Raw genomic sequence first — 26,923 nt, 5'->3', positions numbered from 1 at the left:
AAGACAGCACTAAGCTATGATTCCTTTTTTGAAAAAAAATACACGTATCAGATTTATTTTACAAAGTGAGAAAGTAACAGTGCTCTAGAAAAAGAAAAAAAAATCTGCCTACCAGTTCTTTATAAAACGATGAATTATAAGTTCATCAGTTCTGAAAAATCACTTGCCACATTTGAAGCATATTTTTTTAAAAACAATGGAAAATAGGCAAAAAACAGTGATTACTTCAGTTTATTTCTGAGTTAGTAAGACAGAAATGCTACCATGTATTCTATTAAGATAAAACAAACAAGCCAAAGAAAGGATAGCTTGGCACTACCTAATATTCAAAGACCTGATGGTCATATCCTTAGTTGAACAGATGGCAAACACATCTAGGAGAAGCCAACATGGATTAAGGTTATTTCATCTGTTTATTCATTTTCAGAAAGCCTGAATATTACTGGTATGTAAAGCACTGAGCCACAGCCTCAGCCCAGAAATTCATCTGTGACCTTAATATGCCCATTCTATTTTAAGTAACGATTGTCACAGCAAGACAGAGAGCCTGGACGATAAAGATGAAAAGAATTATTTCTGGATATTTTTCTCTAGAATTAGCCTTCCATTTTAGTCAGCCCACTATAAATCTTTAGAACACGTCTGATTTTCAGGGAGTGGCACATAATGAGTGAAAGAGTAGATAATGAGCTATCTTATACCTGTAAGTAATGACCTTTGTCCAAATATGGGCACTACGTGTTAGTACTTTATTGAGAAATTCTTCTTAAGGCTACTATATTTATTTTGTCTTTCTATTTCTCCATCTAGCACAAATCCCTATGCAGTATGCAAAAATGGTTAGCAGGGTTCTTATAAGTCAAACTGCTATTAAGTAGAAGAATTGCTAGTTTAGGGTCTACAAAAAGAATCATCAAAAGACTTTGAAAATAAATTGAATTCAAGAATCCTAGAGCTGAAAAAGGCCTTAAAGAGACCATTTAGTTCAGTCTCCTTTATGCTTGATGAATCCCCTCTACCGTATCCCTGACAAGTAGCTAACCAGGCTCAGTCTGAAAACCTCCAGCAACAATACTTTCTAAATTCATTTACAAATTTTAGTGTTATGCCAACTAAGGTACAAAGGGGGTATTTTATAAAAGCTAGCTAAAATAATAACAAAATTCATTTGGAGGAACAAAAGATCTAGAATCTCAAAAGAAATAAGGGGGGAAAAGTATGAAAGAGAATATAGTAATTAGACACTTCAAATTATATTATACAAGACTGATCATCAAAACTACTTGGTATTTAAAAAAAAACAGACAAGTAGACCAGTGAACAGACTAATAAGCTAGAATGAGAAAATACACGACCTGTCTGATAAATCTTAAAGTACAAATTACTTAGGGAAGGGCTCACTATTCAACAAGAACTGCTGGGAAAACTGGAAACAGCTTAAAGCACATACCATAACAAGCTAAAAATGCATACAAGACATAGACACCAAAATATTTATAGTAGCACTTTCTATAGTAATAGACTTTTAAAAAAGTAGCTGCCCTATGACTGAAGAATATCAAACTGGTTCATGACTATAATTAAATATTGCTGTACCAATTTTTTAAAAAAGGATAATACGAAGAATTCAGAAAACCATGGGAAGGGACTTTACATATGGAAGAGTGTGCATAATTCCAATATGGTTTATATGTTCATTAGTTTTGCTAAACTATTTCATCTATCTTTTAAAATTTTTCTTATAAGGGATAACTTTCTGGGGAGCAGTGGGGAAGGATTTGTTTAGAAATTAATGGGATATAAAATGGGATATAAAAAATAAAAGTTAATAAATATATGATTTTATTTTTAAAAATTAATTTTTAGTTTTCAACATTCACTTCCATAAGATTTTGAGTTCCAATTTTTCACCCTATCTCTCCCCTCCACCTACCCCAAGATGGCATGCATTCTGAATACCCCTTCCCCCAATCTGCCCTCTCTTCTATCATCACCACCCTTTTCTTTTCCCTTTCCCCTTCTATTTTCCTGTAAGGCAGGATAGATTTCTATACTCCTTTGCCTTTCTATCTTATTTCTGATAATTTTTTTTCTAAAAGAAAACATCAAGTGACACTTATAAACACAATCCATTTCATTTCCAGCTAGCTCTAGTTGCTAATAAGTTCTCTGTCGAACACCTTCAAATTATCCCTAGTTTTGCTGACTGGGCACAATCAGAACGAGTCTTCTTTTCCTTTCCACCTGACAGTCTTTCAAATATTAGAAAACTTATCATATTTCCTCTAAGTTCAAGTTTTAAGAAAACGTATTTCAAACTATAAATTAGACATCAGTATATAGAGAGTATTGCCAAGTATACCCTAAGAAGAGGCCATCTTCCCACTACTATCTCTCAACCAGAGCATGCCATTTCTTGGGCAAATTCAACTCTTTGACAAGGACTGGATTTCTTATTTGGAGAGTACTTGCTAACTCACAGATCTGTCCCTTTGTTCTAAAATTGAGGATGTCTCCTTGACAAGGCGTGAATTTATCCGGACTTGAGAATTTGAGATATTGGTTCAAGATAAAGTAAATGGAGCAGAAGCTCTTCTTAGCAAACACCTGGGTATATTACATATATAAAAAAAGATATTTCCTTTTTTTTTTTGGTCTAGGCAATGGGGTTAAGTGACTTGCCCAAGGTCACACAGCTAGTAAGTGTTATATGGCCGAGGCCGGATTTGAACTCAGATCCTCCTAAATCCAGGGCTGGAGCTCTATCCACTGCACCACCTAGTTGCCTCAAAAAGATATTTTGTGATGAGCAAGCAGACTTCAGGAAAACCTGGAAAGACTTGCACAGACTGATGCTGAGTGAAGTGAGAAGAACCAGGAGAATGTTGTACACAGTAACAGCCACATTGTGCAATGACTAACTTTGATAGACTTAGCTCTTCTCAGAAATGCAAGGATCTAAGACTTCTCCAAAAGTCTCATGATGGACAATATTATCCACATCCAGAGTAAGAACTGTACAGTTTGAATGCAGATCGAAGCATACTATTTGCTTTTTTTCCCTTCTGTTTTGTTTTGTTTCTTGCGTTTCTCCTCTTTGTTCTTATTCTTCTTTACAACATGACTAACATGAAAATATGTGTAAAAGAAATGCATATGTAGAGCCTATTTCAGATTGCATGCTGTCTTGAAGAGGAAGAGAAAATTTAAAACTCAAACGCTTATGGAAGTGAATGTTGAAAACTAAAAATAAATTAATTTAAAAAAAAAGATTATTTCCATTTCAGTACCCCCAGAAACCTAAGATTCTGCAACATAAAATCAACTCAGAAACTCATCATGCTCTGCCCAGGTAACCTCTTCACTCCCACCCCGCCCCCAACTTTTCAGCTTCTGTTTATGTGTTCTCTCCCCGTTTAGAGTGTGAGTTTCTTGAGGGCAAGGACTATCTCATTCCTTCCTTTCTATGCCTACAGCTTAGCACAATGCCTGGTACATATCAGGTGCTCAATAGATATTTATTGATTCTCTCACTATGTATACCCTTTGACTTAGTGATAATGCTACCAGTTTTATATCCCAGAGAGGTCAAAGAAACAAGGACAAGACCTACATATTTTAAAATATTTATAGCAAAGAGATGGAAACAAAGTGGATGCCCATTAATTCAGGAATGGCTGAACAAATTACGGTATATTAAGGTAACAGAGAGTCACTGAACCATAAGAAATGATGAAAAGGACAAATTCAGAGCGAGAGGACTTACATGAACTGATGCAGAGCTAAGTGATTAGAACCAGGAAAACAATGTATATGACAGCATTCTAAACGAAGAGTTAAATAAAGTTGAGAAGCTATTTAAATATCACGATTAACAATATGTCCAATTACGACTATGGAAAACTGATGATGAATCACACTTACCACCTCTTCATCAGAGAGGTGATGAGCTAGAGATGCATGAGACAGTTTCAGATACGGCCAACGCATGGATTTGTTTTGCATAACTACACTTATTTGTTATAAGAAAAGCTGGAGCGGGGGGAAGAGCAGAGTTGGGGCAACTATATGATAGTGAAAAATAAAAATAAAAGTGTCAATGCATCATTAAAAATGCACATTAAAAACCACAAAAAGCTCAGAAGGGGATACAGACATGCAAGGCAATATTGGAACTACCATATTAAATGTGGAATGTAATAAAAAAGGATAGGGGCAGCTAGGTGACGCAGTGGATTACAGCACCAGCTCTGGAGTCAGGAGGACCTGAGTTCAAATCCGGCCTCATACACGTAACACAAAACAAACAAACAAACAAAAAGATACAGCTCAAAGCCTTCCCTTTTCTTAAATGAAGGCAATTTTTGGAAGTTTGTACAGTTTAAAGAATTTTCTTAATTCAAAAATTGTTTTTTTTAAAAAAGAAAGTTTTACTATTGTTTCTGAATAAAGGTTTGTTTGTTTGTTTTGGCTAGACAATGGGGTTAAGTGACTTGCCCAGGGTCACACAGCTAGTAAGTGTTATGTGTCTGAGGCTGGATTTGAGCTCAGGTCCTCCTGAATCCAGGGCCAGTGCTCTATCCACTGCACCACCTAGCTGCCCCAGGTTTTTTTTTTTAAAGGAGGTTGGGGTAATAACAATAATAACTCACATTTATGTTGTACTTTAAAGTTTACAAAGTACTTCCCTCACAATAATTGTGTTAGGTATAGTAGTGAATCAGGTCATACCATATAACACATTTCACAAATCTCCTGTCTGCATGGCCCCAGGAGGAAGAACAGGAACTTTGAAAACAAACGTATTCCCTTTTGACTAATGTTAGAATGGTTGACTGAAAGGGAAACAGGTTGTCCTATCACAGATATTCCACCAAAATCCTGAAGTTTACACCTGACCAAACACAGATCAAGAAATCCAAAAAGAACCTACAGTAAGTAACATCTTCAACTCAAGAACTGGAGAAAAAAATTGCCAGATATCAATGAGCAATAGAAAAGAAACCTCAAGCAAAGTGAATACCAACATGACCAGAGATAAGACATATGTATGTAGCTTGTGAAACCTTGTGCCTCAGAACAGCAAGAGTGGAGGGCTCCCTTAAGAAGGGCTCAGGGTAGACAGAAAGCCCCAAGAAGTGCGCAACATAATTCTAATCAATATCATGTCTCAGAGATCAAGCCAGGATACATCAGCTCAGGGGCTCTAAGGTCAATAATACTCTATCTTCAGCTGTCAGAGAGGGTCCTGACTATTGTGAAAAATGATTTCTAGACTCAGAGCTCCACCCTCCCCAGTCCCCTTCTGAAAAGTTCTTCAGAATGACATTACTGATAATGAGGTTGCACTAGAAGCTCCCCAGGTTTGGGTAGAGATAGATTCTTCTACCTAGATAGCCCAGGACTGAGTGGTCTGGTACAGTGGGGTTGGGAGTGGTCTGATAGAACAGGTATTTCCTCTGTACTCAGATAGAATGATGTCAGGATATCTGCCCCTGTTGAAAAAGTATTGTACCAGGATTAAGTGACTTAAGTCATGTTCTCAAAGACCCTCATTTTAAGATAGCCCACCTCCCAGTGTGTTGACCAATCAGAAGTGACTGGCACCCCTTGGGAACACCTACGCTTTGAAGGGCATATAACCCTGTACTCCCAAATCCCAAATCGAGCTAGTTCTGGACTTTAACAACCATGCAGTGCATGTCAAGCTAGCTTGAGAGAAATTAAAACATGGACATACAACCTAAATTGTTTGTCTTTTCCTAGAACTCTGTTTTGGGGTAACACTATCCAGCCTAATGAACTTTAAAGACCTAAGGGAATAATCCTAGGAAGTAGAGGTCAGTAAAAGAACCCAGAAGACTGAGTATGAGACCAAGTAGTACCAAACAGACCACTCAAGACTGAAGCAGGGGGCAGAGTCTGGCCCTGGTACAAAGACCTAATTCAAGAACTAAAGCTGTAGAGATGAATAAATCAAAGAAAACCAACATAAAAATTATTGCAAGTTTAACTCCAATGCATGTGAGACCAACAGGAAAAAAATGAATTCTGCACAAGAACTACATAAGTACCTTGAAGAAAAAAAATACAATATAAAAATAGAAGAAAATGTAAGATCTGATATAAAAAAAACTGACCTGGAAATCAGGTCAAGGAGAGATAATTAAGAATCACTGGATCCTTTGAAAACCATGAAAAAAAAAAGCCTAAACACTACATTTCAAGATATTATAAACATAAACTGCCCAAAGACAAAGTCAAGACATAAGGAATCTACCTATCATCTCTTAAAATGAACCTCAAAAAGACAAGTCCCAGGAATGTTACAGCCAAAATCCAGAAAGCTTTCATGTCACAGAAAAGCTATTGCAAGTATCCAGACTTCTGTCTCTGTCATGTGAAAGTTGGCAGATGCTGTTGTGTTAGAAAAAGAGGGTAACTGCCAATATACACAAGAACTATGTGAATACAATTAACCAATACTTTTCACACAAAGGCAGATCTAAGTAACTAGAGAAATGCTGACTGCTGATGGGTAGGTCGAACCAATATAATAAAAATGACAATACTATCTGAATTAGTTTACTTATTCAATGACTTGCCAGTCAAATTACCAAAGAACTACTTTATAGAGCTGAAAAAAATGACAAAATTCATCTGGAGAAACTAAAGGTCAAGAATATCAAGTGAATAAATGCGGAAAAAAAAAGAAGACGACTAGCAGTACCACATCTTAAACTATACTACAAAATTATAATCATCAAAACATTTGGTTATTGTTGTTCAGTCATTTTCAGTCACTTCTGATTCTTCATGACCTTATCTGGGGTTTTCTTTGTAAAGATATAAGAGTGGTTTTGCCATTCCCTTCTCCAGCTCATTTTACAGATGAGGAAAGTGAGGCAAACAGGGTTAAGTGTGCTGCCTATGGTCACATGTCTAAGAACAGTCTGAGGCCAGATTTGAACTCATGAAGATGGGTCTTCTGACTCTAGTTCTGATACTCTATCCGCTGTACCACCTAGCTGCCCCAAACAATTTGGTACTGGATAAGAAATAGTGGTTGATCAATGATAAGAATTAGCTATACAATATACAAAAGCAAATGAACACAGTAACCTAGTCTTTGATAAGCCCCAAGATCTCAGCTACTGGGGCAAGAACCCATTATTTGATAAAAACTGGAAAGAAGTCTGGCAGAAACTGGGCATAAACTAACATTTCACACAATATACCAAGATAAGCTCAAAATGGGTAAATAATACAGACATAAAGAGTGGTGTCATAAGCAAAACAATGGCGCATGGAAAAAATTACCTGCTAGATTTTGGGGAAAAGAAAGAATTCATGACCAAACAACAGAGAGGTTCATAGAAGGTAAAATGGACAAATGTGATAACAAAGTTAAAAAGCTTTTGTATAAACAAAACCAATGTAGCTAGAATTAGAAGAAAATTAGGAAATGGGGGTAGGGAGACAGGATGAGAAGGAGAGAAATCTTTGCTGCAAGTTTCACTGATAATGGTCATATATCTCAAATACACAGGGACTGAGTACTAACAATTAGAGAAATGTAAATTAAATGTAAATTAAAGCAACTTACACCCATCTGATTGGCTAAGATGACAGAAAAGGAAAAAGACAAACAATAAAAGGGATATGGGAAAATAGATATACTACTGCACTAGTGGTGGACTTAAGAGTTAGTCTCACCATTATGAAAAGCAACTTGAAACAATGCCCCAAAAGCTATTAAACTGTGCATGCCCTTTGACCAAGCAATAGCCCTACTAAGGCATATATCCCAAAGAGTTCAAAAAAAAGGAAAAGAGTTTATATGAAGAAAGGTATTTATAGCTAAAATTTTTGTGGTGGCAAAGAATTGGAAACTAAAGTGTTGTCCAACAACTGAGGAATAACTGAACAAGCTATGTTATGAGTGTGATGAAATATTATTATGCTATAAGAAATGATTTCAGAAAGACCTGAGAAGACTAATATAAACTGATGCAGAGTGAACTGAGTAGAACCAGGGGAACAATTTATATAGTAACAGAAACTTTATAAAGATGATCAACTATGAAAGACATTAGTAACTCTGACCAATACCGTGACCCACCACAATTCCAAAGGACTCATGATAAAATTGCTATCTACTTCCAGAAAGAAAACTGAGAGATTCAGTTGGGAAGATCGAAGCATGTATTTTTTCCCTCCTTTTTCCCCCCTTGGAACACGGCTAATGCAGAAATTTGTTTTACATGACTTCATGTGTGTGATGGGTTTTGTACTTTTTTGCCTTCTCAACGAGTAGGGGAAGAAGAAGGAGTGGGAGACAATTTGGAACTGAAAATAAAATAAAACTGATTTTTTTTAAAAAAGGGAATAAACTCTACTTGAGGATTCTAGACTGCTTTTCTTTGCTTTCTCTGGGTAACTGAGGCAAGTACTAGAAGTAATAGGGTTTCTTCAGGGTGGCTCAAGTGGGTTACTACACAAAAACCAGCATTACACTCCCAGAGAAGGTCAGTGAGTATACTTGACAATATAAGAACTATTCAGTATCACCTAAGACATTTCTGGAATCTGTTGTCTAGACATCTCATTTCTTATGTCCCAATCGTCTAGACATAAGAAATAGCAATGGGACACTGAGTGTTTTCTTGCATCTTTGGCCAAAATGTTTTCCCTTCTACTTTTCTGTGCATCAGCTCTCAATACCTCAGAAATGCCTGCACTTCTACAATAAAACCAATATAAATATTCTATAATATAAGGTTTTCTTATCGACAGTTTTAAAAAGAAATCATAAAATAAGGGGAAAAACAGTGTAGTCAATGAACACTGACTAAACTGCAGGAAACAACAGCTGTCATAGAACATTTTAAATTTAAAATGAGGTTCTATGGGAAACACAACAGAAGTTAATAGGAAAGAGTCAGCTTTTTAATGTAAATTACTTGGAAAGATACTACTGAATACATTCTGAAAACATTACTAAACTAAACAGACAACAATAACTATTCACAGGCAAAGACATTTAAAACAAAGGAGAACTAAGTCCAGTTCTAGAAGAGGGAGCTCTGAGTTCTAATTGTACTCTGGGAATAAAGTAGGTCGATGTTACTGTGCTTTTCTAGTTAAAAAGTGAAGACTATTTACCAACTATATCTTCAGAGTAGTATGAAAAACTAAAAAAAAAAAAACAACTAATGTAAAACTTTTTACAAATTTAGCTTCCTCTAAAAAGGCCAAATAGACACCAAATATTACATACTCCACTGGTCATACGGATTTTCTCAAGTTTCTTATTAGCTCCCTTTAATCTAAGTTTACAACATTCACTTAATACTTTTTAATTGACTTGTCTAGTATCCACTGTTATTCTTTCTTTTAGATCATTCTCAGTATCTAACACATTTCTTGTCATTTAAAGTTTCCTTTAAATCTCACCTTCTCCACCAAGTTATTAATAATCAAATGCTATTTCTCACTGTTCCTACCTTTAAAGCAGCTAAGTGGCCTCACAGTTAGAAGGCCAGTCTGGATGACCTAAGTTAAAATTCAGCGTGAGATACTTACCATATGACCTTGGGCAAGTCACTTAATCTCTGTCTGCCTCAGTTTCCTCATCTATAAAACAGGTTTAATATAGCACCCACCTCCCAGGATTATTGTGAAGTTCAAATGAAAATGTGTGAAGTACTCAACACATTGCCAGGCACATAGGCACTATATAATGTTAGCTACTATTATTATTAATCATTTTAGGCCTCTCTTCCTTCAGCATTCCAATTCTACAAAGTGATAAAGGAGACCTATTATTTAAAATTTAATTAGCATCTAAAGTATACTATCAGTGCTTATTTAAATAAAAGACCTATCTCTAAACTTTGCTGTCCTTCAAATAAGCCAAAAACATCCCACAAAACACATAACTACTTATATATACAGTTTATAAGTAAAAAACTGATTTATCCACTAACATTCTCACCTTTTGACAGTACTGATGTGCTATTTTCTCTTCCCTTCCTTACTTAGTGCCTACTATATAGTGAAAAGAGCACTGACTCTGGAATCAGAGGAACTGAGTTCAAATCCTACCCTTTTGACACTTACTTTCTGTGTGACCCAGGGAAAGTCATTTAACCTCTGTCAGTTTCAGTTTCCTCGTCTATAAAATGAGGATAACAATAGCTCCTACCTCACAAGGTAGTTGTGGGGACTAAATGATGTATAGCACTTTGCAAACCTTAAAACACTATATATAAATATATGTATGTATAAATGCTAGCTATTATTATTATCATGGCTAAGGCAACAGACTATGTTGTCTGTCACATGGGAATAAGTCTGGCTAAATTCAGAGAGGCTCATTATCTCAAGGCTGACCAACAGATGATGAATTTGCTTTGGCTACAACTCAAGAGACCTATCTACTGAAGTATGAAGATGGTTCAATTTTCACTAGCACAACTAACAGTGTCACACACTGTTGTTCAGTCATTTTGGTTGTTTCCAACTCTTTGTGACCTGATTTGGGGTTTTCTTGGCAAAGAACGATACTGGAGTAGTTTGCCATTTCCTCCTCCAGCTTGTTTTAAAGATGAGGAAACTGAAGCAAACAGGGTAAAGTGACTTGCCCAGGGTCACATAGCTTGTAAGCATCTGAGGCCAGATTTGAACTCAGGAAGATGAGTCTTCCTGGTTCCAGTCCCAGCACTCAATCTACTAAGCCATCTAGCTCCCTTGACCATACACATGGAAGTGACCTAATACTTTGTAATTTTAAAATATATCAAGTACTATGTATGAATATGCATGCCTATGCATAATTCATTACCATTATAAATTTGGTATACAAGTCCAAATAGCTGTTAGAAGTACACTGGTTAGGAATAAGTACTTTATTTAGCACATGAGGCTTTAGGTACTAGTACCAGGTAGTAAGGAATACATAGTCCTGCACTCAAGGAGTTTAAAAATCTAGTTAGAATGATAGAGACATGTACATACAACTTTGAAGACAGTTTGTAGGGACAAGTTAAAGCGTTCAGCTGGTCCAAACAAGGTCCACTTACCACCTTGTTCCAACTAATTGAGCTTAAAAAAAAAAGTTGTAAATGCTTATTATTAATGGAACATGGGATTATTATGTGTTTAACTACACAGTCCCTGGGAAGAACTCTGATCAATGCAAAGATTTCTAAACAGAGAGGTAACTGAATCAAAGTACAGAATGAGGCAAACAATGGGTGTCTCAAAGCTTTAACAGCTTAAAGCTGCACTAAGTCTTTTGGAACACGGCAAATGTATAGATCTGTTCTGTGTGACTATCTTATTTGTGACAAGAATTGTGTTTTTCTTTTTTTTTTTCACAGTTGGAGAAGTTAGAAGGAGAGGGGAATTCACTATAGTGCAGCCAAACAAAAGGGAAAAAGAAAAGCAGATCACCAAAGCATTTTTTAAAAGAGCACAGAAACCCAGAAGGAAACACAAATAGGACAGCTTCTGAAAGTAACATATTGAATTTATTATCTATTTTACTGCTTAAAAATGCAAGTATACATAATAAAGATTCATAGTTTTACATATAATCATCTTTATGTTCTATTTTTTTTTCTATTAGAGGCAGTTGGTGATACAGTGGATATAGAGCGCCGGACCTGGACTCAGGAAATCTTGACTTAAATCCAGCTTCAGACACTAATTAGTTGTGTCACCCTCAGCAAAACACTTAAGCTCTGTTTGTCTCAGTTTCCTCAACTATAAAATTAGGATAATAATAACACCTACCTTGCGAGGGTTCTTGTGAAGATCAAATGAGATAGTATTTGTAAAAACTGGTTAGCATAATGCCTGGCAAATAGTAGGTGCTACATAAATGCTTATTCCTTTCCCCATATTCATAAATATAAATGTTTATTGGGGGTAGGGAAATATCTGTTGAGTTTAAATTAAAAAAAGGTAAAAAAACAAGCATAGTCAATACCTACAACAAATACAACTTTTATATGCTAAATAAATAGCTTCGATGAGGATTTTACTTTTTTTTTGAGATAAAATATTAGGGGGTAATCAGAAGCAAACACTTCTGAGGAGGAACAGAGTTAAAAGAAAGAATAGAATAAACGGGAAGTGGGGGGAATAGGATGAAGGTAAATATGGTTAGTTTTCCACAGCATGACTACTACAGAAGTGTTTTGCATGCTACACACGTATAACCTATATCGAGTTGTTTGCTTCTCAATGAAGGTGGGTGGGGAGGGAGAAAAGGAGAAAATTTGGAACCCAAAGTTTTAAAAACAAATGTTAAAAATGTTTTCACATGCAACTGGGAAATAAGATATACAGGCAATGGGGTATAGAAATCTATCCCACCCTACAGGAAAACAGAAGGGGAAGGGAATAAGAGAAGGGGGAGGGGTGATAGAAGGGAGGACAGATTAGAGGAAGGGGTATTCAGAATGCATGTAGTCTTGGGGTGGGGGGAGGGGCAAGATGGGGAGAAAATCTGGAACTCAAAATCTTGTGGAAGTGGATGCTGAAAACTAAAAATAAATAAATAAATGTTTAAAAAAAGATAAAGTATTTATGGATAGGAAATACTTTGTGTTCAGCTAGAAACAAAATAGACTTCTGAACGACTGGTTATAATGATGATTTGAGCAAAGGACGAAATGAATATAAAGAATTTTGTGGATTTTAAAACGCTGAACAATCTTAATCTTTCCAAAGCATTAATAAGCCTGAATCTTCCTGGGACATAATGCTTTATAATATTTTGAAAATTAAGCATTTAAATTTTTAACTGACTTAAAAGCAAGTCACTATGTAATCTTCTCCAGTCTTAAGAGTTGTCACTCTTATTAACATTTCCATACTTTCCTAGATTTCTAGATTCTGAAAACGACAGAAACCTAACCTGGAACACAATATTACTCAGGCATAACAAATGTGAGGTATAGTGGGAAAACTACTTTCTAGCTCTTGTATATTACAATTTTAGGAAGGTAAAATGATGTGGATATATAATTTTTGGCAACATAGTAAATTTATTTGCTTCATCAGAAATTTATGAAATGCCTACTATACGTAAAATGCTGTGCCAAGTATCAGGGAAGACACAAAGATATGCAAACATATATATGTACACATACATACATATATGTATATATACACACACATGTATATAGTACAAAGATTCTGGGATCAGGTTAACTTTATTAATAAAAACACCATTATTTCAATTTATCTACTAAAATTCCTTGTCATGTGCCTAGCTAATCTGTGTATTTCAATAAAATATTAAGAATTATTAATAAAATATTTAAAATTATATAGTTTGGTTAAAAAGGATAAGGCACCAGAAAACCAAATACAGTGTTTTGAGAAGACCTAGGCAAGTTTCATCTGTAATGAACAATACAGCCTCAGAGAAAGGATATTTCTTCTAAGCATTCATCATAGATTTGTTTTGTTTTTACTGGTGCACTCCTAGTACTCCTACCCTGATTCTACTCTTTTCCCCTGGAAATTACCTTTCATTTATACTACAAATATCTCCTATGGATTGATATTTAAATATTTTCTCCCCCTAAGAACGTGAGTACCTTGTGGGCAAGGACCACATTTTTGCCTTTCTTTGAATCTCTATTACTTAGCACAGTGCCAGACACATAATAAACAATAGCTGATTGATGGTGCTTCTTCCAAGACACTAAGCTCTATAATGATGAAGATCTCTTTTTTTCCTCTTTCTCAGTGCTTAACACAGTGTTGGCACTGCACTGAGCAGGCATTTAATAAATGTAAAATAACAATAATAAAGTTAATAATAATGATGATAATAATCATAAGTTAGCATTTTCATAGAAGTTTAAAGTCTGCAAAGCTCTTTACAACTATTATCTCATTTTAACCTTACAACTCGAAGAGAGGGAATATGCTATTATTATCTTCATTTTTACAAATAAGGAAACTGAGACAGAGGCTAAGTGATTTACCCAGAGCTCACACAGTTAAGTGTCTGAGGCTGGATCTGAACCCAAGTTTCCCTGACTCCTGATCCATCATTCCATCCATGGCCCCCTTGCTTCCTCCGCCTAGACATCTCATTGGCCTAGAACTTTAATCATATAATAACATGTAAAATAACTAAATTCAGTAAAATCATTTGGGGGTGCTAAATAAAATCATTTTAAAGTACTAGTCTCCAGGTTTTATAATCATAGACAATTCTCTCACAATAGCCACAGGAAAGGATACAGAACAAGAAAACAGGAGGGACAAGCAACACTTGGTATGCCAGAACCTTTTGCCATAGGCAGTTACTCTGGGCTTCAATTAAGAGAAGAGCAGTTTACATTATCAACAACTAGCATTTATATGACATTCCCGCTGAACCTTTGGAAGTATTTACATATCCAACTACAAAGTTAAAGCTAATAACAGAATCTGAAAACCAACACTTTGGCAAAGATGGAACAAACAGATGGGTCTTAGTACCTCTTGCCGTTGGCAAGCATATAGGGACACACCAGGGACTGAAATTCCAAAGGCATGGACAATCTACCAAATGTTCAGCCTTAGTAGGGACTTTTAGTTAATTAAGCTATTTCATCTATACTGTTTTAGCAGATCCATGTTCCAAATATTAAATATTAGCTTTATGCAGTGAAATAAATGCCCAATACATACATGCTTTCAGACAGGCATCTACAAACATGCTTTAAAAGTGGAATTCCAGCAAAGAATTTTAGAAGTTAGTAACTTTAAAATAGCAGGAATGGGGAGGAATATAATCTATGCTGGTAGAAAGACTATCCACACATACAGAATCATATATCTGGTGCAGTGGATAGAGCACCAGCCCTGGGTTCAGGAGGACCTGAGTTCAAATCCACCCTCAGACACTTAACACTAGCTGTGTGACCCTGGCCAATTCACTTAAGCCTACTGCCTAGCCAAAAGAAAAAAAAATCATATATCCCTGAAATATTTCATTTCCAAGCATGTGGATTCAAGTGGGCCCTCACTATGGCAAGGCAATCCTTTACACCTCTAAAATTGATTCATTATCTCACTCATTTTTAATCCCTCCTCACCTTTCACAGTTACTTCTTCCCCAACTCATTCAGTTGAGAACTTTTCCTCACATCTTGCTGCAAAAATTTAGTCCATTCACAAAGAGCTCCTTATCCTCCTTCTCACATCATTCAGATACCTTTTGCAACTATCTCCTTTACCTGTTTCACATGAAAAGGTAGCCCTTCTCTTTGCCAAGGCAAATGTGCATAATTCCATCCCATCATTTCTGGCAGATTTTCCCTCTATCCTGCCTACTTTCTCACAACTTTCGGTTTCTTTCTAGTGGCTGCTTCATGTCTCCCTCATCCTCAAAAAACACTAACTTGATCCATACTATCTCATTAGCTATTATCCTAAATCTCCCCTCCCATTTGTGGCTAAACTCTTTGAGAAGGCAGTCTATAAAAGCCTCCACTTCCTTTTCTCTCATTCTTGAATAGGCTGTTCTCAATCCTCATCATTCCTGAATTCTCTAAAGCCTCTGACATTACTGATCACCATTTTCTCTCCAGATTTTCATGGAGATCTCTCCAGGTTGTCTAATCTCATCTCTTTGTCTCCTCTGCTGGATAATCATCCTTATTATGCTACTAACCATAAGTGTCCCATAAGGTTCCATCCTGGACCCTCTTCTCTTCTTCTTCTATACTACTTCACTTAGTGACCTCATCAGCTCCTATGCATTCAATGAACATTTCTATATAGATGATTCTCTCATCCGTCTAGCCCTCTGTCAACCTCTAGTCTTGCATATCTAACTGCCTCCTGGACATCAAGAATTGGATATCTCATAGACATTTTAAACTCAACATGTCCAAAACTGAACTCATTATCTTTGCCCAACAGCCAACCCTGACACCCTCCCTAAATTTCCTGTTACTTTTCAGGGCATCACCATTCTCCTAGTCACTCATGCTTACAAACCTAGGTCTGTCTGTCTCTTCATACATACACACACACACACACACACACACACTCAAATTCAATCTGTTGCCCAATCCTGTCAATCCAATCTTCAAAACATCTCTTGTTTCTGCCCCCTTCTCTCCTTTGACACTGTCACCACCGTGGTATAGGTTCACATCACTTCAAGCCGGGGTTATTGCAGTAGCCTGCTGATTGCTCTCCCCTGCCTCAGGGACCAAGATTAATCTTCCTACAATATAGGAAGTACATTACCACCATCACCACCACCAGACCTTTTCAACAAACTTCAGTGGCTCCCTTTTGCCTCCAGGACCAAATATGAAATCCTCTATTTGACTCTTAAAGTCTTTTTTGGCCTTTTTTTGAAGTCATTACTTGGCCCCTTCCTACTTTGCCAGTCTTCAAACACCTGACTCCCTTCCACATACTCTATGTTCTCCAGTGACTCTGGTATCTTGGCTGTTCCTCACACAAGCCATTCCAGTTCCTGATCTGTGTAGTCTCACTGGCTGTCCTTCATGCCTGGAATGACGCCCCTCCTCATGTCTTCCTCCAGACTTCCTTCAAGTCTCAGCTAAAGTTTGACTTTCTGTAAGAAGCCTTTCCCAGTCCTTCCTCTCAGTGCCTTCCTTCAGAGACTTCTCCCAAGTTGCTGTTGTTGTGTGTGTGTCTTGTTTGTACACAGTTGTTCACATGTTGTCTCCCCCATTAGTCTGTGAGTTCCTTGAGAGCAGGACTGGGTTTTGCCTGTCTTTGCATTCCCCACAATTTAGCACAGTATCTGACACATAGTGAGTGCTTAATAATGACTGCTGACTAAATTAGAACATGGAAAGGAAGATTTGAAAACCTGGTATCTGAAGAGCATAGGTGGTATTCCCTAAATTAAACAGAATAATCTAATACTGTCCTAAGATCCTGATATTAGAGAGCGGGTCAATGTTGCCCAAGGATATCAGTCCCCTTAATTAATGATGATTCAATATTGACCTAGGGCACCCCGCTGGAGTAAGTTAGGTTACTATTCCCTGAACTGCTTGGTCTTTTCTAACAGTTACAAAATGGTTATAAAAAAAAGATTCAAGAATTCTAGAACTTTTCCCTTTTATCTTGAGTCTCCTAATTTTCCTATGATGATGGCTTTCTATCTGGCCAATTGGAATGCCTTGTTTGTTTACCTCTAATGTGCTGAGCTTCAAATGTCAAAACACAAGATACATTGGCAAGAAACAAAGTCTGCTGCCAACCAGATTCACTGGGCTGGTCGCAGGAATTACAGCAGTGTAAAGGTTTTTGAATGTCTAATCCTCTTATTTTGTGGATAAGGAAGTTGAGATCCAAATAAGTTAAATGACTTCTCCAAAATCACAAAACTAGTAAGTGGTATAACACATGGCTAGAACCATGTATTTTCTCCTGTAACAAGCTGCCTCATGTGGTGTAGTTGGAGGAGGAGCTATAGTTAAAACAGTAGCTCACATTTTTATTTTTTCTTTTTTGGGGGGAAGAGAAGGGGACTTTCTTTTCATTCCCAGCACTTAGCACATTGTCAATCCATCAACTTACATTTATTAAGTGCCTACTTTTTGCCAAGAACTGTTTGAAGTGAAAAAAATAGTTCCTGCTCTCAAAGAGCTCACAGTCTAAGGAGGCCTAGGAAATGCTTCTGTTAGAAGGTAGGACTTCAGTTGAGACTTTAAGAAAGCCAGGGAAGCCAGGAGGCAGAGATGAGAAGAGAGAGCATTCCAAGCATGGGGGGGAAAGCCAGTAAAAATGCCAGGAGATGCAGTGTTGTGTCTGAGGAATGGCAAGGAAATCAGTGTCACTGGAGTATGTGAAGGAAATAAGGTGGAAAGGTAGGAAGGGGTAGTAGGTAGCACATGCATTTAAATGCTTGTTGACTTGATTGTATGGTCTTCAAAGTACTTTCCTAAATATACAGAATAGATACCTTCACAGCTCCAGAATAGAAAATTCAAATAAGATACCTAAGATAGGCATAAGTGCTATGAAAACTTAAGCAATTCAAAAGTATTGAGTAATGTTAGTTTCTGGGAAGAAAGCTATCCTACCTGTTATGCAGCAGTTGAATTTGGTGGTAGAATTTAGAATGGAATCATGTTATCCATAAGGCAAAATGGAAAAGGTATCAACAAACAGTACCAAAGAGTAACTGCAGTTGTCAACTTACTGATGGTTTACATGTATCCATTATGGAAAAGAGGTAGCTGGGCACATAATAAATAGAAAGCTGCCCTCAGACTCAGGAAGATCTTTCTTCCTGTCCCTCCTATGATACATACTAATTGCGTGGCCTTGCTTAACCTCTCAGTACAGCAGACAACACCAACACTGAAAGTAGCATAATAAGTACAGCTAGATCTCCATTGTTAGAGGAGGGTTCTCATGGGGAATACTCTACACTAGTGATATCAGAAGTCTAGTTAAAGCAAAATAAAACTCAATATGGAAAGAATATTACATGAGTTTCTCAGCAACACCTGGACAATACTCTCATCAGAAACATCTTCAAATTGAAACAAGGATAAATGAATGAAGATTTCCTTTGTCCACATTAGTAAGTAATTATTCATTAACATTTAAGAGAAATGTCTTGACATTAGTTAAGAAGATTAAATTAATTTAGATTGCCAATTTATAAAAAATTCAGTTACAATATACCAGGATTATTAACAGTGTTATTTTTCTAAAATAGGCTTTTTCTTTGCTTTTCTCTTTGCAGTTCTGAGATGTTTTCATCACTCATAAGTATTTAAAGGACAAGTTCTATGTTGGCTTTTCATGTACTCTTAAGATGCCATGCCTGTGTTAAACTTATTTTACACTTAAAAGGAAAAACAAGCTGAACAGAAGACACAGTTTCATACATAATTCTTTCTCTATTCTTTTTATACAGAAATGCTCATCTTATTTGGTATTTGTTAAGTTCATAATAAAAACAAACAAAAAATTTGTTTTGATACCATGTTTATACCTGTTTGATTGGGTAATGTATTCACATGTATTAGGTAATAATTCACATTTCATGTGAAATGAAAGGGCTTACTTTAGGTATGGGAAACTGAGTGAAATAGGAATAGACCCTTCAATACACTCACTTTTTTCCATAAGGTTAAAAAATTCTGCTAATTTGGCACAAAAATTCTTCCTATTTTCTACTTATAAACTATGAAATAGCCTAGGTGGAGCAAAGGTTAAAAGAAAAAGCTTCTGGATTACTCTGTCACTAACTTAACTGCTACCACACCAACTCTCCAAATATATATTTATCGTTCTCTACCTACCAGCTACCCCAGAATCTTTTCACAACTTCTGACCCCTTTTGTTCTATCTCATAGTCAGCTGCTTTTTAGAAAGGGAGTAACTTCCTTCACATTACTCCCACCAAACACTAATTATCCCAACTGACTCAGCTTCAGTTACAGCATTTTCTCTTTTCTTCCTAGTGGGCTCTGAATTCTTTCTTTTATTTTTTACTTAAACCTTTTTATGGATCAGTAATTTCCAAACATGCCTCCCCGCCCTCACCACCACTAAGAGCCTCCCTTTGAAACAAATGGGAAAAAAAAAACCAGTAAAGCAAAACCTCAACTGACACAGTGACCTCTCTGACAACATATACATTTTATACAGAATTCTCCACCTCTCCAACACAAGATAGGAGATGTATTTCCTCAACTAACCTCAGGGACAGACAGGATTGGTCATTATAATTACTAAATCTGAATTGTCTTTTTAAGAGGCAGTACATAGCAGTGGGCAGCTGTAGTAGTTCTTAACGAATTCTAGTCTAAGTGAATGACTCCTTCCATTTTAGTACCATAATTTTTAAAGAGTTCAGACCTTACTCCTTCAGAAAATTCTTACAATCACATAAGCCACAAGTTATAGTTAATTAGGTTTCTCCACAATTTATATATTTATAAATATCACATGAATATGAATTTTAACTTAATTAGCATTATTTCTATTTTTTTATTTTTACAAATGCTTGTGTAAAGAGTTGACTTTTAATAAATCCATAGCAGGTAATTGCCTTGCCAGTATGAAAACTTCACCAGAAACAGTTTGTCTCAATGATGTATCACCAAGTTACCTGTCAGATAGTCCTTTTTCCAAGATAGAGCATTCTAACAGCTGGCCAGGCCCTACAAATTCCATCTCAACTAAAATCCTATTCTCTGCAAGAAGCTATTCCTGATCTCCTTTAATTTTTAGTGACTTCCCTGATACCATAAGCAAACTGGGAGAACAAGAAATAGTTTACCTGTCAGATTTATGGAGAACAGAAGAATTTATGACCAGACAAGAGATAGAGGACATTATGAAATGCAAAATGGATAATTTTGATTACATTAAATTGAAAAGTTTTTGCACAAACAAAGCCAATGCAACCAAGATTAGGAGGGAAGCAGAAAACTGGGAAAAAATTTTTACAACCAATGTCTCTGATAAAGGCCTCATTTCTGAAATATATAGAGAACTGAGTCAAATTTATAAGAACACAAGTCATTCCCCAATTGATAAATGGTCAAAAGATATGAACAGACAGTTCTCAGATGAAGAAATTAAAGCCATCTATAGTCATATGAAAAAATGCTCTAAATCACTACTGATTAGAGAAATGCAAATCAAAACAACTCTGAGGTACCACATCACACCTATCAGATTGGCTAACATGACAAAACAGGGCAATGATAAATGTTGGATATGTAGGAAAACTGGAACACTAATGCATTGTTGGTGGGGTGGTGAATTGATCCAACCACGCTGGAGAACAATTTGGAACTATGCACAAAGGGCTATAAAACTGTGCATGCCCTTTGACCTAGCAATTTCACTTCTAGGTCTGTATTACAAAGAGATCATACAAATGAGAAAAGGACATACATATACAAATTATTTATAGCAGCTCTTTTTGTGGGACAAAGAACTGGAAATTGGGGAGATGCCTATCAGTTGGGGAATGGCTGAAAAAATTGTAGTATATGAATGTAATGGAATACTATTGTGCTATAAGAAACGATGAGCAGGATGCCTTCAGAAAAACCTGGAAAGACTTATATGAACTGATGCTGACTGAAGTGAGCAAAACCAGAAGACTGCACACAGTAACAGCCACACTGTGTGATGACTACCTTTGACAACGTATCTCTTCTTAGCAATGCAAAGATCTAAGACAACTCCAAAAGCTTCATGATGGAAAATGCTGTCCACATCGAAAAAAAATAACTATGGAGTTTGAATGGAGATCAAAGTATATTATTTGCTCTCTCTTTTTTTTTCTTCTTTCTTGTGGTTTTTCCCATTGATTCTAACTCTTCTTTACAACATGACTAATGTGAAAAGAGGCTTAATATGAACATATCAGTTGAGCCTGTATCAATTTACAAAAGCCATCTTGAGGTGGGGGGAGGGGAGAGATGTTGAGAAAATTTGGAACTCAAAATGTCATGGAAGTGAATGTTGAAAACTAAAAATAAATAAATTTATTATTAAAAAAATTATTTAAAAAAACTCCCCTCCCCAAAAATACTTAGTGACTTCCTTTTGAGATTAATTCTAATTTATGCTGCATATATCTTATCTGTACAAAGTTATTTACAATTTTGTTTCAACTTTGAGAGCAGGGGCTGTTTTTGCTTTTCTTTGTGTCCCCAGCACTTAGCACAGGTCCTGGCACAGGGCAGCATTAATAAATGCTTGTTGCTTTGACTTGACTTCAGAAGTGGAGTGGCTGCCTTGAAATAAAAGTTCTTAGTTAAAATTGTGACACGTGATGTTTATGTGATCCTGAGCAGGAGATTCACTATCTCATCACCCTTAGTAATTCTTAGACACTGTAAACTGATAATCTGAATGAATGGAGGGAGTTTCCAAATTCCAAATTCCCTACATCAGTTCAATTAAAACAAAAAATTACTTTTGTCATCAATTTTTGCCTGGAATATTCAGTACTCTAGTTTTTGTCAATATAGCTCCTTCCAGATACCAGAGGTCTGGGAAGCATACTGTAAGCAAAGCACTGACACTTTTCTTTAGGAAGCTTTCAGGACTGACTGGTTTGGGGGAGAGTGACAAGTTCCAGTCCTACTTAACTGAAAGTGAGAAATCCCATCTTAAGGAAGTTGGTGAACAGTACTGAATTAAGACAAGAGTTGCTACCACTACTAAAGAAGAATAACATCTCTTATGTAGGATATTTCTCTATTTCCCACCTCCCTCAAGCATTAGGATTTTTCAAATTCTCCCTTTGAATTCCATGGTAGGGGACATGACCTATGATACTGGATCTTATGAACCTAGGAGTCCTTTCTGTGTTGTCTTTCGTTGAGTATAAGCAATATGAATCCTGAGATGGATGCTCCTAGTCTTGGCATCAATCTCATCAGTTGAGGGCTCCTGAGTCCCAGTACAAGTTTCCTAGCAGAAGGGACTTCTTAGAGTAGAAAATGACCACTTCCAGGAGAATACTACAGATGAAAAGCCAAGCCATACAATGGCTTGCCAAAAATGATGGGCCCTCTGTGATTTGCTCCAATAGTGCAGATGTCAGGCACTGTGCTGGGCATTGTGGATACAAAGACAGGCAAAAACCAGTCCTGCTCTCAAGGAACTCATAGTCTAATGGGGTAGACAATATGTAAACAACTATGTACAAACAACACACACATACATACACACACACACACACACACACACACACAAATTGTGGGTAGTCTCAGAAGGAAAGCACTAGGAAAAGGCTTCTTGTAGAAAGTCAAACTTTAGCTGAGACCTGAAGGAAGCCAGAAAGAAGACATGATTCCAGCCAATGAAAATACACAGAGTCAAGAGATGGGGTATCCTGGGGCAGACAGGTGGTGCAGTGGATAGAGCATTGGCCTGGATTCAGGGGAACCTGAGTTCAAATTCGACCTCAGACACATAACACTTACCAGCTGTGTGACCCTGAGCAAGTCACTTAACCCCTTTGCCTAATCAAAAAACAAAAAAAAAAGAGATGGAGTATCTTGCGTGAGGAACAGCAAGGATACCAGAGTCACTGGACAGCACACAGTATGAAGAGAGGAGTAAGATGTGAGAAGACTGGTAAAGTAGGAAGGGGCCAAGTAATGAAAGACTTTAAGAGCCAAACAGAGGATTTCATATTTGATCCTGGGGGTAAAAAGGAGCCACGGGAGTTTATTGAAAGGGACTAGTGTTTGTAACATGATTAGACCTATGCTTTAGGAAGATCAATTCGGTAGCTGAGTAGAAGATGGACTGAAGTGTGGAGAGACTTGAGACAGGGGAGAGCAACCAGCAGGCTACTGCAATAATCCAGGCATGAAGTGACGAGAGCCTATACCAGGGTGGTAACAGCGTCAAAGGAGAGAAGAGGGCAGAAACAAGAGATGTTTTGAAGACTGCAGACAGACAAACAGATCTAGGTTTGTAAGCATGAATGACTGGGATGATGGTGATGCCCTGAACAATAACAGGAAAATTAGGAAGGGTGAGGCAAGGGGAAGAAAAAGGTGACAAGTTTAGTTTTGGATAGGCTGAGTTTAAAATGTGAAGTTAAAGTGAAACATATATTCAGCAATGCCATAAAGTTTTTCATGTTTTAAATATCAATCTCTCTAGGAAAGTATAACAGGAATAACTGATTACTTTTCATGTTGTAAAGTACCTGTCAATGTGTGCTTAAGAGTCTTTTGTGTTGTAAACATTTCTTTGTGGTGGAGGAGATAGAAAGCTGTCTTATATCTGATCTATTTTTTATATTGAGTACTTTTCTAGAAGGGATTTTATAAATCCCTTTTGGGGAAGCCATGGAAATAACCTATGCTTTACAGAATTTCTCTAGGATTCTACTATGGAATGTAAATGTAAGAAGCCAAAAAGTTTAAGAATAGCCTGATGCCCTCTTTTAGAGGTCAGACTTTCCCAGAAATAAATCTAGTCAGTATGAGCCCAGAACTGGGGTCCCTTTGGCAAAGAAGGAACAACTCTCACAGATCTTTACATGTACGTCACTAATTTTTTCCAGGTTTAACTAATGAAATGTATCTGGCTATAGTTGACAATGTTACTACCACATGCTCTGCCCTGGAAATTCTTTACACTCTCCGCCCTTGGTATCATTGATACCCTCCTCCTTCCTGGTTCTCCTATCTAACTGCTCCCTAGCATTCTCCTCTGGTTCCTTTTTGTCCTTCATCCCACAAAGTATATGTGGGCATCCTCCAAAGCTCTCTCCACAGGGACCTTTTTTATACACTCTTTTCTAATTACCTCTTTGGCTTCAATAATCTTCTCTATGTAATAAATTCGAAATTTATTTCCACATCTCCTTTCCTCCTTATCGCCGAGCCCCTAGTTTCCAATCGTCAGCTGCACATCTCCATATGAATGTCTTGCTGACATCTCAAACTCACATTCAAAATGAAACTTGTTTTCTTCCCTGAAACCTGAATATCTTCCTAATTTCTCTAAGCTAAAATACTATTACTCTTTCAGTTACCTAGCTGAATAACCTGTTACCTCTCTTAAAACAGCTGTCAGCTGTCATGTCCTTTTGTTCTACTACCCCACTCCCTCTTCCACACTTACCACCCTAGTCCAGGCCTTCATGACCTCTCCCACCAACACTCTTAAAATAGCCTCCTCATTGTTCTCTGTACTTCCAGTCTTTCCTCTCTTCAATAAATCTTGCACACTGCTGCCAAAAATAATTTTCTTAATGCATAGGCCTGATTATTTGGCTCTCATGTACAAAAAATTTCAGAGACCTCCCCACTGGCTATAGGATAAAATGCAAACTCTTTATCCTGGCATTCAATCTTACACAATTTGGCCTCAACTCCTCTTCACAGATTGTACGTAGTCATCCAAACTGAACTATTTACTTACTACTTTATAATCTTGTCTTGTCCTCTCCTGCTTCTGTACATTGCAAACATAGTCTACCCTAGATTTGGAACCAGTTCCCCATCCTTTCCCTACTAGTAGCTACTCCTTCCAGCCCCAAGCTCTTAGGCTTCTCCTATGCAAACAGCACATTCTAACCTGTATAATATAGGCACACCTCATTTTACTGCATTTTGCTTTATTGTGCTTTACATATATTGCCATTTTTAATAAATTAAAAGTTTGTGGCAACCCTGCATTGAGCAAGTCTATTGGTGCCATTTTTCCAACAGTATGCACTCACATCATGCCTCTGTGTCACATTTTGGTAATTCTCACATTACTTCAAACTTTTTTTTTATCATTATTATATTTATTGTGGTGATCTACTGAGATCAGTGATCTTTGATGTTACTATTGTAATTGTTTGGAGTGCCACAAACCATGCTTTTATAAGACGGTGAACTTAAATCAGTAAATGTTGTATGTGTTCTGACTGCTCCTCTGACTGGCCATTCATTCCCCATTTCCCTCCATCTCCTCCAGCTTCCTTATTTACCAAGATACAACAATATCAAAATTAGGCCAGTTAATAACCCTACGATGGCCTCTAAGTGTTAAGTGAAAGGAAGAGTCAATTGATGCAGCAAACTTCATTGATGTCTAATTTTAAGAAACTGCCAGCCACCTCAACCTTCAGCAACTACTACCCTGATCAGTCAGCAATCATCAACAAAGCCCTCCCCCAGAAAAAAAGATTATGAATTGATGAAGGCTCAGATGATGGTTAACATTTTTTTTTAGGAATAATGTATTTTTAATTAAGGTATGTATACTGTTTTTTTAGACATAATACTATTGCACACTTAACAGACTATAGTACAGTATAAAAACAACTTTTATGTGCATTAAGAAACCAAAAAATTCATGTGACTTGCTTTATTGCATATTCACTTTACTGCAGTAGCATAGAACCAAATCCACAATATCTCTGAGGTATGCCTGCAGTTATACCTTCTACTGGAGTCTAAAGCACTCAAAACTTGTCTGTTATTCTTCACCATTTTATCCATAAAATCTAGAATGTAACAGATATTTAATAAATGTTTGTTCAATTGTTCAATTAAATTGTTTCTTTTTCTCACTTAATACAGAAAAGACTTCATGACAGAAAGCATGTAAACCAACTAAACTAAAGGAAGGTATTTTCTCTTGCATCCAAAAATGAATTTAAATTTTTTCTGTTAACGATAGGAGGCATTATCCCAGGGCCTCTTGGGCAATGTTAGACTGACCATTTGGAAGTTTTTCATAAGCTGTGTTGAGAAACAAACATCTGCACAAATAATAATTCCTTTAAGACTATGATATATCACCAAAATGGTCTTATATTCTGGCTTGATATTTCACCACAGCAAATGTTTCTGACACACCACTATACATAGCAGCACAGAGTGGAAATTTATATTACCTTCTTTTCCCATTAGAATGTGTTTTTGCCCATGGTATAGCACCTGGCAGATAGTAAGTACTCAATAAATGCTTGTTGACTAACTAATGCAGCACATAGCACATACCTAATGTGTACTGAATTGAAATGAAATGTCCCACTACAGGGAAAAGTCTAGCAGGCCTTCTATGGCAATAGGTCAAGCTAAATTACATTTGCTGTCACATTACATTAAGGAAAGTGGTAGGCCCAAGAAGAAAGAATCACAGTATTTCCCCACTGAAATTTTTAAAGAATGTGGGGAGTAAAATCAAATACAAGGCACCTATATAGTTTGAATAACATGGGTTGTTGGTTGCTGAGAAACAAGCTGAATTACATTGTCAAGATTTGCTCCTCCAGTTCTAAGACCAAAGTTAAGTCACAGAAAGTCAGAGACTTTTTACTCTACAATTCTTAATTAACATAGTATATTATTACTACCTGCTTGGGTTATTATAATAGCCTTGTAACTACTTTCATAATCTACTCTCCTTT

General features: G+C 36.7%; 1 protein-coding gene across 2 annotated transcripts in view; it reads right to left on the bottom strand.

The window, feature by feature from the left end:
- TMEM168 (transmembrane protein 168) overlaps nt 1-26,923 on the bottom strand; it is a 58,608-nt gene that overhangs the window by 20,792 nt on the left and 10,893 nt on the right. The gene's annotated exons all lie outside the window — the stretch shown is intronic.

The sequence above is a fragment of the Phascolarctos cinereus genome, unplaced genomic scaffold (assembly GCF_003287225.1).
Source record: "Phascolarctos cinereus isolate Bilbo 61053 unplaced genomic scaffold, phaCin_HiC Scaffold_1;HRSCAF=81, whole genome shotgun sequence".
Lineage (NCBI taxonomy): Eukaryota > Metazoa > Chordata > Mammalia > Diprotodontia > Phascolarctidae > Phascolarctos > Phascolarctos cinereus.
The sequence above is the reverse complement of the archived record's forward strand: the minus strand, read 5'-3'. Positions and strand labels throughout refer to the sequence as shown.